Genomic DNA, 13,534 nt, shown 5'->3' on the forward strand with positions numbered 1-13,534 from the left:
CCTTGTCATGATTGGAGTCAAACTGTTTGCAATTTGATTCCTGCAATCCCAGATATGACCCACTCCTCATTCTGACACTCAGCAGCTCAGCGTGGGCAAACTCCATCAGTGGAAACCACGTCAGCTGTGAAATCACTTCAGAGGAGTTTCCACACCGAGCATCAATCCACCTGCTGGGAACCTCAAATGGCTCCGGCCATTTTTAGATCCTCCGTCACTCTAAAAACAAACTGTTACTACGTCGTTTCCCATCTCAGCTGGAGGGGAAACAACCTCACAACAAGAACCACAAGCACTGACTTTGGCAGCAAGAATCATCAACAAATCACAGCAGTGATCAAAGTCTGTAATTATTAGAACTGATATTAGTATGTACATCACTGTAGTACTACTGTGTTCAAGTGATGGTAAGACTGAAGAGTTAATAAAGCAGATATGCATCGTGACAGTTGAGCCGAAGCTTTAAATAATTCTAAAAGAAGGCAGACTGTATCTGCACAGCACTGAATGAAGCAAGGATCTATGAATGTCAGAGGAGGAAACACAAGCCTGGATCACAAGTTATTAGAGGTATGGTCAACATTCTCCAAATCTCTTAGTCTTAGTTCACATAAACGCACATATTTATTCCTCCACCTTTCCCAAAAAGGAATCCTGTTCCATATTGGTTTTTACATAAAATCTCTGTCAAAAAATGCACAAACACAGTGTCCATTAACTTTTTGGGGGATTTTTTTGTTTTCTGACTTGTGTATTTGTAACACTTACTTTTTTTTTTGTCTAACTGAGGCTTAAACTGTCCTGTCGTGTGCCTGAACATGAAAAGGCATGCATATTCTTATATATTCAGCTGTATTTGTATTTATACAGACATCCGGTGTGGTTTAAACAAAACTACAGGCATCTCTGCTTTATTTCTGACTTTATCAAGCCTCACGTCTTGTTTAGTTTTTCTTATTAGACTTTGTTGTGAGTCTTGTCATAAAAGTGTAAATTTAAACTGAGAGTTACACGTTCTTCTTAAGACCGTAAGAATCCCTCGACTGTCATTTCTCGAGCTTTGATATGCCCACTTATCGCTGTGAGCAGAGAAGAATCAAGCTTTTGTTTGAGAGTTCAGAAAAAAACTTGAAGGAGACTCTGACCCTGAAGTATCTTTGTTCTCCAGCATTCAGGACTTATAATTCCTCAGTCCTCAGTAGTCGGGTTTCCCTGCTGAGGGAAGGAAACAGGAAAGACTTGAGAACAAGCAATTAGCACTTTTGCGTCTCATCAGCAGCTAATTAGTCCTTATCTTTGAAATACCAACTTTGAATAGAAGGATTTTTGAAGAAGAAGGCCTTTTGAACTTAGGATACATTAAATCTACAAAAAGACTCTTTATTGGATAAATTTGAAACACACACAGATCTCTACTGTAGCTGAAGTTTGACAGCAGACGGTGTGTGACATCATCAGCTAAGTTGTTGCACTGATGGCCAGCTCTGAACATTTCTACCACACCTTCCCCTCTGCTACAACCTTCTACGTGTTTTTCATCCATCTGTAACAAAAGCCTATGTTTGATAATAATCAATACTGCAGCGATATCATTTCCCTCCGGGGATTAATAATCTTTAATAAACACTCACATCTATCATGCTCGTTGCCTCTCATCACTTTGTGTAAAGACTTCTTTAACAAATCATCTGTATTTGACATCCTGGGAACAAGAGCAGGTTGGCTGCTGCTGGGGTCATGTTTTGGTTAATATCACCTTACACCCAACACACTGTCCATTATTACGTCGCTGTATCGTTATGAGTTAATTAATTAACTCCAAGCTTGACTGAACACATTCACAGGGTACTTTCTGGAACCTGATGAACAGCTTAAAATATTCACGAGCAACAACAGAGTGTTGGAGAAGGCTGTAGACGGGCTTTTAGTTTCCAGGTATTAAACTGCTTCCTGCACAGGCATTACAGGCCTCTCTTCATGTCGTCTCTGTCGTCACAGCCGTGTGACCACCCTGAGCTCATCGGCGTATTGTTTTATTCCCGGCATGTTGGAGGAGGATTCTGGCTGGAGCGACGGGTCATCGACCCGCACGCCGTCACGGCTCAAACGTCTCGTCTCTGTTGCCAAAAGCACACACTCACACACACAAACTTCTTCCTGGTTGAGTTTCAACGTTAAGTATCAAACAAAGCATCAGTAGGTCATGTTCTAAGTTTAAACACTGGCATAAAGCTTTAATTTAAGTCGTAACATCTTCTTTAACTTAGTAGAAGACTAAAAAAATGACGGCATCTGTGACCAGAAGTCGCCTCTCCCAGGAAATGGCAATAATGGGAGGCTAAAAGTGTTTCATACTCAGGCGGAGGAACAGACTGATCTTTATGATGGAGAAACTGATGAGGACAACAGGCTCAGTGTTCACCTCAATGGGGTTCAGAAACGACCGTCTGGAGGACAGTCACCGATTAGACTGTGTGTTTTTATGTGTGTGTCTGTCTCGGGATGCTTGTTCGTCATCTTTTGTCATCATGACTGCATGTTTCCTCTGATTGGAGAGCTGAAGTGGCAGATTTCTTACAAGTACGTTTTTTTTCCAGAAACCCTGAACAACCTGTGCAAGAGGATATTTCTGGCATTCAGACTACAAGTCTGAAAGCCCCCAGAACTTTATCTGCAAATGTTTCTGAAAGAGACACACACCCATGACTCCCAACAGATGCAGAATCTCAACAAAAAATTGACAAAGAGAAAAAAAATACAACATTTCAACAAGTAAAATGACCAAAACGAAAAATAACAACCCTTAGGACACGTAAGAAAAGGCAGCCCAGCGTCCAGGAAGCCACTATTATAAATCATAAGCACATTCATCTGTGCTGTGTGGCTACTTTTTAATACATTGGCCTTATCCTAGATTAGAAAATATTCCAGATGTGGTGTTTACAAGAAATGCATTTAGAATATTCTATTCATACTCACATACGCTTCTTACAGAGTACAGTTTAACTGAGTGAGACATCTCAGTTCAGACATCGGCTCCTAAAACCGAAAGCTGCTCTCATCTCAACATCTTGACAGTCCTGTACAAAACTCCCGATCCAGGCCCTCATTTCTTCATATTTTCCCTCCAAGCAGGCAGACTTTCTTGTAATCTTTTAAAGTGACCTTGAGCAATCCAGGCTTTCTGAAGGTCTTTCAAAGTCTTTCTTTGGACATCGGCTGCTTTTTCGCTCATTTTCAGTCCAGTCCTTGTACCTGAACATTTTCAGTGTTTTTTGTTTGTTAAGCCACTTAACAGTGACCTATGAATCATTTGAGTAGAAAAAAGGCACCTATAAATATCTATTTACACAATATTTATAAATATCACACAAAATAACATCTGTGTACGCCACTATATATATAAGTTTGATTATTGCTGACCTTGAACATGACCGTATTCAGGGTAAAAATGTTGTTTATATTGGCTTGTCTTATTCAGAGCAATCAGTTTAATATCTGGATGCTACTTTGCATGCAAAAAAATAAAACAAGAGAGGAAGTTTACTGCAGGATTTAAACTCTGTCAAGCCAGCCCACAATAAGCCTTTCCTGTTTAGAAAGCTAAAAGTTAAATAAGTGCACAAAGGATGTAGACACAGTGTGCAACTGTGGTTTCCACAAATTGGCAGCATATTTTTCTGGATTGCTAAACGATGCAATGGATGGATGCAAAGCAACGTGCATGAAAGCCACAAAGGAGGCAACGTGGTGACACAAAAACAGGATAAACGACACAAATCAAATTTAACGCGACACAAATAATTACTGGGAAAAATGACAGACAGATGCTCAGCAGCAGCAAAGAGAGAGTAACTCCAAAAAGATGCAAAGTGGCCAAAAGAAGCCTCAGACTTTTCTCCTTCACAGCAGAGATCGAAGTCCAGGAAATGGTAGTATTATATGTACAAATAATTTTGCTTTTCAAGAGTCTTTACTGTTTCTTTTCTTGAAACTTATGGACTAATCTATTTAGCTTCTAAATAACAGCACATTTTAATGACAATTATTAATTACTCACAATAATGAGACCCATAAAAGTGACGAGTGGACCATGGAGCCAACAGAAACTACATGTGACTCTCCGCACACATGGACCTGCTTCAGTGTGATTTGAATTCAGTCTAATGAAGAAGTTTGGAAGTCAAATCAGCTGCAGGTCGGCTGAGCTCAGGCGCTTTAGTGCCCTTAGTCTGACCAACGACTCAGAGTCACATGACCTGTAACCACCGCTGCAACAATAACTTCTGGATTCATCGAGGCTTCGCATGGATGTAAAGCTTACGTTCTTTAAAGAGACTGACATTTGAACAAGATAGTTGTGTGTTGAGGGATCTCATCCTCTAATGAGGACATGAATATTTAACATGCAGGAGGTGCAGGTGTAATGAACTGTCATTTGATAACCAGTTTGTAACTTAAGTATAAAAAGGCTGCTCTTGACTGCAGATCTGGCTGGAGATGGTTACAGCTCTGTGGCATCAGGCGTTATGTAAAGCTGGTTTAACAGGATACACGGCATTGTACTTGTGTTGTTATTCCAAATCCGATGTCAGCATTTGGTTCAAAGCACTGCTCATCAGCCAGTAAGAAGCAGCTGATTTACTAGTGGCTGGGGCAGATATTTATCAGCTGTGTCCTGGTTGAGTTTTATCTACTTTGCCGTGAAACCAACAGCATTTATTTATATTGAATTTGGTCGGTCACAAAAAGACGTGTTCGGCCATATAAGCACTGAAAAGCTTTTCAGTACCCACTCCTTACCCAGTGGAAGCTGGGATAGGCTGCAGCCACCCCGCAACCCTAAATTTGACTAATTGGGTACAGAAAAGGGGTGGATCGTTTCATAAAATGGTCATAAATTTGAACAAAAGTCTTCTAAAATGTGTGGCCTGAGGCAGTTTGTAGCCGAGTGTGAAGCAGCTCTGATGAAAATCAGCACCTTTATATCTGAAGCCATGCTCCCATCAGAAATCGGTGAGTTGCCCAGTCTGTTGTCGGTTTACCTGTTAATCTATGTCCTATGTTCAGACTTCAGGTCTTAGAGTTGAGTTGCTGCTTTTGTGCATCAAAAGAAGCCAATTGAGCTGGTCAGGAGGCCTTCCAGGCATCTTGTAAGGCTTGGTAATCCCTTTGGGTCCCTGGAGGTGGAGGAGGTGGCTTGTGAGACGAAGGTTGAAACATCTCTGCTCCGACTGTTGCCCTGGTGACCCGGTCTTGATAAGTGACAAAAAGTAGGATGACTTTAAAGAAAATGTAGACACTATCACCCTCCACATTTTTCCTGTGTTCTACGAAGCAGGTTTAACACAACAGGGTTGTTGCAGTGTTTCACATAATTTCATTGTACGTGGGCTGTTATGGTTCTCAGTAGGTTGCAGTTTTGTGTAGATGTTGCTACATCCTACACACCGGACCTTTAAAGTTTCTGACCATTGAGTAAGAACTCGATCATCTTTGAAGAAAGCCTCTTTTGTAAGAGCCTTTTGTGGACGTCGTTGGGCGTCATTGGAGCTACCCTGAAAGGTTCTGAAGCTCCTTCTTAAAAATGTTTATATTCAATGATGCCACAGTTGGCTTTGATGTTGTGGTGTTAGTGATCGAATGAGAAATATTTGGCTACAAAGTTACACATCGCAAGTCCTGGCAGCCAAATCCATTCTGTTCAGTATTGTTCCACCTTTCACGCGATTTCACGCGATTTCACGCGATTTCACGCGATTGAAATGGATTTACAAAGTATTACCCATCCAGAAGTCAACATCCCTGCTTGTAGTAGTTATTAACTCCAGCTAATTACTCCATATGATAGTGGTCAAAGGCTTAGGAATAGTGCTTTCTAGAAAAAGGGAAACAGTGTAGAAGTTATTTTTCTGTTGTTGAAATGAACATGTTTAAAATGAACATTTTGCTTTCATAAATGAGTTATTTGAGAAAGGTTCCTATTCATCTTGTCAAATTAAAAATGAACTTTCTTTAGGAATGCAACAGGCTGCATGATGGTGTGGAATTTAGTAATGTAGCAAAGGTGAAAAAAAGGTAACTTCCCCCACACCCCACACAGCTGTTTAAAATAACATTATGACAAGGGGAACATATGTTTAAACATTTAAGCTTCCCCTGTCTTTAAATCCCACAGCCTTCCCGGGTTAGAGCCAACTTTTCCTCCTGCCTTTGTTTCTCTTCCCTCACAGAGTGGTTTGATCACCTTGAAGCACAACGTCCCACCATAAAAAGCACGGACTGAAATGTTGTTGTTCAGCAGTCCCAAATAAAAAAGGCCTGACAGCCAAATGCATCATTTTTTGCAGGTAGCACACATGGGTGCATGACAGCAGTAAAATACTGTACATGTAGCTGGTGTGCGTTTAGAATCAGCTGACGTGTCCCTCAGCCAAAGTCGTGCGTCCTTGGAAAACCCCCTGGTTGATTTGTATTCTCACCGTCCAGCAGACAGACAGAGAAGGGGCTGAGTGTCACGAAGCGCTTCGGTGATGAGAGGAGAGTGGAGGGACTGAATAAAGGAGAGGACCGCGAGGCGGAGGGAGGAGCCGGGCTGTCAAGGTGAACTGATAAACCTCGCTTTATCACCACTGACTTCCAGAACACGACGCGCAGCACGGAGCTCTTATCGCCGAGGATGCGCACTTGGACGCGGAGCCGTCACGGGAAAGAAAGTGCTTCTACCGTTTTTTGGTGATATTTGTTGCACATTTTTTGGGCTTAAACTTGACTGCCACGTAGAGAGTTGAGTGCGTCATCTTTTCGGAGACGGCAGGGGAATTAAAGGTGAGTTTTACCACGAAAACATGATGCTCACACACCGACCTGTGGAGACTTAATGATGTTTGGGGGACGCTATCACCTTCGCGCGGACACACGTCTAAGACTCCAAACGTGAATATTTGGTGTTAATGCTGCGGCTCCTCTGAGAAACACACGTCTTTCTCCTCGGTGTCAGGATAACAAAGCTGGAGGAAATCTTTGAAGAAGAGATTCTTGACAGCAGCAGTGAGTCTGAGCTGTGGCGTAATGTGGAAATGGATTACTGTGTTTTGGATGACACAACACACAACAACAACACACACACACAACCCCTAAGGCTCCCGAACAAGTTAATCTACAAGACGTACAGCTGTATTTATGAACAGATGGATGAGATTTATTTCCCATTTTTAAAGGTAAGACTAAAAGTTCTCAACACGTTCACGTCAAATATGGACTTTTTTGAAAATGTTGATAAGTGACATTTAGGGGCTTTTAGAGCCAATTAAAACAGAGAGGAGAACACCAAGATCATGATTAATCATATTAACACAATAACACTTCAATAATTGAGGGAGTAACATGGTGTTGGGGGTGGGAACGACAGCTACTTGCATTTTTCTTCTTTCTTGCATGTGTAGAGAACCAGATGAAATTATATTTGTTTCATTTCTGACTTCCTGCATGTGGACTGGAAGCCAAATTAGTGTAGTCTCCACATGTTATAGATCTCTGTGCTCTGCATTCTTTCGCTTTGTGTTGGTAACATACACCGATAAGCCATAACATTAAAACCACTGACAGGTGGATCATCTTGTTCCAATAGGACGTTCTGCTGGGAAAACTTGCCTCCTGTGACTCACATGGATTTCACTTTTTTGACATCTACCTAAACATTTCTGTAGACCCACCCCCCACACACACCACCACTGCCATTCAGTATGGCAACACCACTCCCCTAACGAGCAGCTTGAGAGGGACAGCATTGAGCCTTGCAAAAACAGCTTAGGAGGGGCTAAAAAGCATGTCAAAGAGCCTGAGCGTCTAAAATCTCCAGATACCAATCTGATGGAATCTGATAGCATCCGTTGGAAGCAAGCCAGTACACGAAGACCATCTCAACAACCCACAGGGCCTAAAGGATGTTTTGCTAGGGTCACTTTGATGTTCTGTGACTGCGCCTTGACTGGTCAGAGGTGGTTTGATGAGCTGAGCACACTCAATATTAGGTCATAATGCTATGGCTGATCAGTATATATGGCACTGTTTTTTTTTACCCTGATGTTATGTGACTAGATAATTAGACACAGTTTTTTTTAAATTGCATTTAGAGGATGTTAATAAGAAAAGGTGTATAAAAACAGTAAAAATCTTGAAAAATCTCCCAATAATCCAAAGAAGAAAAATATATCTGTACATGTATGTATATTTACACACACACACACACACACACACACACACACACACACACACACACATTTGCTTGAGTCGTTCTTGCCTGTTTTGAAGAAGACTTGATGCACAAATCTAACCTGACCAGCAAAATTTGAAATGCTTTGGGCTCATCAGCTGTTTCTGGTCTGAGCAGACAAACAATGAACTCAGTCCCATATCCCAGATAGGGGATGGATTTTGATTTTAGATGTTAGAGACCAAACTCTCAAACATTGGACTCGTGTTTGAGACCAACCTTATCATTGCTGCTTTTCACTTGCTCCTTTTCATGCTTTCCTTATTTGAACTTGCTTTAGATTACTTCTATTTTGTCCTGCCTTAAAAGTACTTGGTTATGGTTAAGGATTAAAAGTATTAAGTTTAGGAAAACCTTATGGTTTGGCCTTAAAATGTTCAATGAAATGCATTGAAGTCCCACGACTTTTAAGTTATGAACAAGGAAGTCCCTGCAGTCATTAGTTTGGAGTGAGATGGAGTTGGGTTTAATAGCAGAGTTTCTTATTTTGGGTCCATTAATCACTTTCGAAGGCCGCACGGTGGTGTGATGGTTAGCACCGTCGCCTCACAGCAAGAGGGTTCCACGTTTGATGCCCAGCTGGGGTCTTTCTGTGTGGAGTTTGTTCTTCCCATGTATGCGTGGGTTCGATCCGGGTTCTCCGGCTTCCTCCCACTGTCTAAAAACGAGTGTTAGGTTAATTGGTGACTCTAAATTGTCCCTTAAGAGTGAGTGTGAGCGTGCATGGTTGTGTGTCTGTATCAGCCCTGTGATGGACTGGCGACCTGTCAAGGGCGTGCCCCGCCTCTCGTCCAATGACAGTTGGGATAGGCTCCAGCCACCCCCAAAACCCTGGGTTAGGTTAGGTTGGTATAGAAGTTGGGTGGATGGATAATCACTGTTGAGAAATTTATTCCTGAACTATTTTTATAAAAAACAACCTCAGCCATTAGCATGATCCTGTCTCTAAAGTTAAAGTACAAAGTGGATTTCTTCCTTGCAGTATTTATTCACATTTTGTCTGGGGAAGGACAACAGTTCAACACAGGAATCCCTATGAATTAGTTCACAGTCTTGCTGTAAAGTCTTCAAGTGTTTTTTTGTCTAAAGATGTCGTCACAATTCTTTCACATTTCGTCATGGACAGCACAAAAATCTTGTAGTCTATATCCAGCCTTAGATGAGGCTTATGACCAACTTATCTGAAGTTTGATGTTTGCAAATTATCCTAAAAGTAATTTTTAAATCCTTATTTTGACGAGAAGGTAAGCTTGTTTCTTGACAAAGGTTAGACTGATTTTTGATATGTTGAGGTATTGCATTTTGGGATGCACAAACAAGTCAAAGCTTCCTGAACAGTTAAAGAAGAACTGATGTTCCATATATGCTGGATGTTATTCCTGAGGCTAATTTATGCTTTCATACTGTGGATTAGTGTGCCATCATGGAGGATTTTCCAATCCCCTAAATGCATCTTGAAGGAGAGCAGGAAAACATTGGTGTATCTTAAACTGAAGTCTTATATCAACTTCCGTGACATAATCCCATGCCTTCAAACGTAACTCACAGTTGAACTTTTATCAAGACTGATGCTATGAAACCAAGAATTTGTATTTTGGTGGTTAGATTCAGCTCCTTCATCCTCACAGGGAGGAGCTGATGTCAGTAAGGGAAGCTCGAAGACATGTTTGCATAATGAAAAGCACCTGCTGTGTCAAATAAGACGAGTAACCCTGGCTGTTTCTGAGTACACCTTCATTTCTGCTAGCAGCATTTATATAAGTGGAAACTGAAACAAGGTAGCATCACTTTAAGCAGATTTGAGGTTTATGAAGCACAGGTGTGTAAGTTAGAATGTGATTCTTAAAGCTGCTTTAGAATTGTTTTTAATGCATCTCTCACAAATGAGACACAAGCAGAGCATCAGGAATTATCTTAAAGCCCAGCTCAGGTGACATTTTAAAGACATTTCTATAAAAAATGTCTCAGGATCAGAACAAACTGCGACTAACAGAAAAAGTGATGAAGCATTATTTCTAGAAGAAGACGAGGCGGATTTTTACGAGCACTGAATCAGTTTTGACTAAATCAGCCACACCTGAGATAAATGACAACAAGGTTGGAGGAAATTCTGCTCAGGACCAGAAGGCACAGAGGCTCATTTATCAATGTTTATTTTCTTTTTTCTTTCTTAAATTTGCCTTTTTTTCTCAGTGTTCTGAATGTTCATCTGGATGCCCAAATGTTTACTCATTTGTACATGTTAAAGACATATATGCAATGCCTTTTCCTCCCAAAATGAAATGATATCTTGAGGTCTTAATAGGTTGTTGTGTCAAGCTTTGGTTAAAATAAAGAAAAACAGTACGACAGCACTCTTCTTAACCCCATCCTAACAGCCCAGTTTATAGCAGCAGATTTTATGGTGTGGATTAAGCCACTCCATTCCTTTCTTCTGTGGAGTGTGCCTCTTTTGAGATTTGTCCCACAGTTTTGAATTTCCATGCAAGCATAAATTTGGACACAGATTAGACACAAAAACTCTTGAAGAATGACTGAACAGCCTATAAGGGACTAAATTCTGATTTCTCTCAGTTGGCCACAGACTGCTGGTACTGAACCCCTTTTTTAAGCTCAATCTTGTCAAGAGTCATGTGTTGAACTGGCCCACATTGTTAAAGAACCTCAGCAGCGGTGGGAACGCTGGTGTCGGTTCTAAGTTTTTAGTGACAAACATTTAGAACTGTAGCTTATATCAGCGATGTTTTACCGATGTTTACAGGTTTGTTTTTGGAATGGCGGTTCAAGTGTTGTGCTCAGACATACCTATTTATGAAGCGTTTGATAAAAGAAACAAACCCTTAGAATTCAGAGTTTTCAGCTTTATGTAGTGGAAAAATTATCAAAAAGTCAGGGTGGATTGTATAGCTGGATACGCTAAGGTTTATTAAACCAGACTTCTTCCCATTCTATGTAAAATCCTCCATTTTTTATTCTTAAACTAGTATCGAATAAGAAAAAGACCTGGTAGAACATTACTACCAAATTTTTTGTTTCATTTCCTTGGAGCCGTAATAATCAGAATCACAAATGTTTTTTTTTTTCATAAATGGTTGGGTTGACACTCTATGGTAACAGAATGACATTTTTAAAAAGGAATGTAATAGCACATACTTTATTTTAGCATACATATACCTTAAACAAGTTTTAGAGGTGGTTTAGTTTGTTTCACTTCCACTAATCTTCGATAAGACAGAATGTAGTCAGTGAAAAATGAGCTCTGCCAAATGGTTGAGCAAGATGTCAAAGGGTTACGTTAACTAAATAACTGCTTCCTACTTCTGAGATACAAAGAATGCCGGATGACTGACATGTCATTACGCTGAAACTCAGAACGGTCTCTCTGCAGTCTGAGGCACTAATAAGCATCTCCTTCTGCTGATATCTCTCATTTAGAAGCAAGCAGGTTTTAGATGCTCTTTAACTTTTCAGTCTTGAGAAGAGCACACACTGAATTTCATTTTCTTCATTTTTACATCAGTAAGGTACAATTTTTCTCCGTAACCTCTTCAACCCCGGTAGCAGTGGTGGGAGGGTAACATCTGTCAGGATCGGTTGGATGGAAGGGAGGACACGGATGCGGACTCATGGCAAAGTCAACGTGGAACATGGATAGCAAGACGGGTGGGACATGAAGGGCACGAAACAAAGACAAAGATCCGACAAACTAAATAGGGAGTGAGAGTGATTGGAGAGTGAGTGCAGCTGAGGGAAAAAACACAGGTGAAGTGAGTGAAACTAATGAACTGGTAAGTGAAGGGAAACTAAAACATGGCAAAACTAAAAACTAAACATGGACTAAGAACCAAAACCGTGACCTAAAACATGAAACTTAAAACATGAGTCCATGGGTGTGACAACATCTGGTTTGAGCCGTCTCTGATAAAGTCTCACAAATGTTAGTTTTATTTTGATGCCAAGATTGTTTACACAGAGTTTATAACAGAGTTGATAACAGTTAAAAAATAAAATATTTATTCTCCTTAACCATGGCTGCAGAAAAAGGAACAGGACCTACAATCAGAACCAATTCAGCTTGAAAACTCCCACAAAGATGCTGGAAACGCCTCATCTGTTTCAGTCCAGTGCATGTCACTCCGAGTGCTTGCTGACACCAGATTGAGGTCTGCGAGGTGTCAACCAAACAATCTGAAATCTTTAAATGAATGGTTTTGATACTTAGAGGATGACTGCTCCTGTGTAAAGGTGTAAGACATGTAGCGCTGGAATGTTAATGAGCCATGCATTTCAGGGTTAATTGAATCTCGTCACAGCAAAACTCACATAACCATCCACCATCCATCACGTCTTCTGGCTGTTTATTCTCCACTTGAAGCACTTTGAGTTGCTTTGGTTGGAGAGTTCACCCTTCAATGCTGTAATTCAAACATACATTTTCCTCTTCATCTCAAAGAGTTTTAAGTCAGGCGGTAGTTTAAAGGAGCCTTTAAGACGCAACAGATGAAAGGGGGGGGTTAAACAGTGTGAGTATGCGGTGTAGCCGTGTTGTTGTACACGTGGGTGTGGAGGTTATGCTCTGAGTGTAGATCGCTCCACGCGTGGGGCGGATTGGGGCAGATTGAAATATCAGCGGCTGCTCGACCTCATGAAAGCACAGCTGATGAGTCAGTCCCGCTGAACAATTTTTTAAAAATACAACTCACTGTGCTGTGTGACTCCCAGATGTGATGCAGGGGAGGAGGAAGACATGCTCCACTCCTGCTATGAGTTTTACTATAATAAGTGTCAGGCCCAGAGAAGAAAAACACTTCAGCCAGATGGATATCTTTTCTCAAAATGGATGAGAGTGCCATGGTTTCAGGTGGAATAATCACAACTGTGGGGAGCCTTTCGTGGAAAGAGGGAGATAACACTTTACATCACACCTCAGCTTGCTATAAAAGGTGACCAGCAAATCAATTTTTAATTGAGTAAGTTTGTGAAGATATCTAAACTTTTAAAATACGATGGATCTATTGCAGACTTATGTTCTTTTTTTTAATCATTTTTTTTTAGTAAATCAAGCTGCCTTTTGTGTCTCTGCTTGATTGTTTGACGATCTGCTTTGGATTAAACTGATCTGTAGTGTTTTGGAGGTTCACGCAGGGCCTGACGTGTCTTTACTCAAGACAACATTTTGACTTCTGTTACTTTCTCTTCTGATCTTCTGATAAAACGATGAGACGTTTTCAGGCTGTCTGAGCTTTTATATAATTCTTA

At 40.8% G+C, this 13,534-nt stretch overlaps 1 protein-coding gene across 3 annotated transcripts in view; it reads left to right on the forward strand.

Moving 5' to 3' along the window:
* The first annotated feature begins 6,439 nt into the window (after positions 1 to 6,439).
* prr7 (proline rich 7 (synaptic)) overlaps positions 6,440 to 13,534 on the forward strand; it is a 34,229-nt gene continuing 27,134 nt past the window's right edge. For 2 of the 3 annotated variants that reach the window (XM_075486576.1, XM_075486577.1), the window contains exon 1: positions 6,440 to 6,828. The gene's annotated coding sequence lies outside the window, so the exon portion shown is untranslated. Of the gene's footprint in view, positions 6,829 to 7,148; positions 7,221 to 13,534 lie in introns of those variants that run through there. The other variant, XM_075486578.1, reaches the window with a different exon arrangement.

The sequence above is a fragment of the Odontesthes bonariensis genome, chromosome 16 (assembly GCF_027942865.1).
Source record: "Odontesthes bonariensis isolate fOdoBon6 chromosome 16, fOdoBon6.hap1, whole genome shotgun sequence".
NCBI classification, from domain to species: Eukaryota; Metazoa; Chordata; class Actinopteri; order Atheriniformes; family Atherinopsidae; genus Odontesthes; species Odontesthes bonariensis.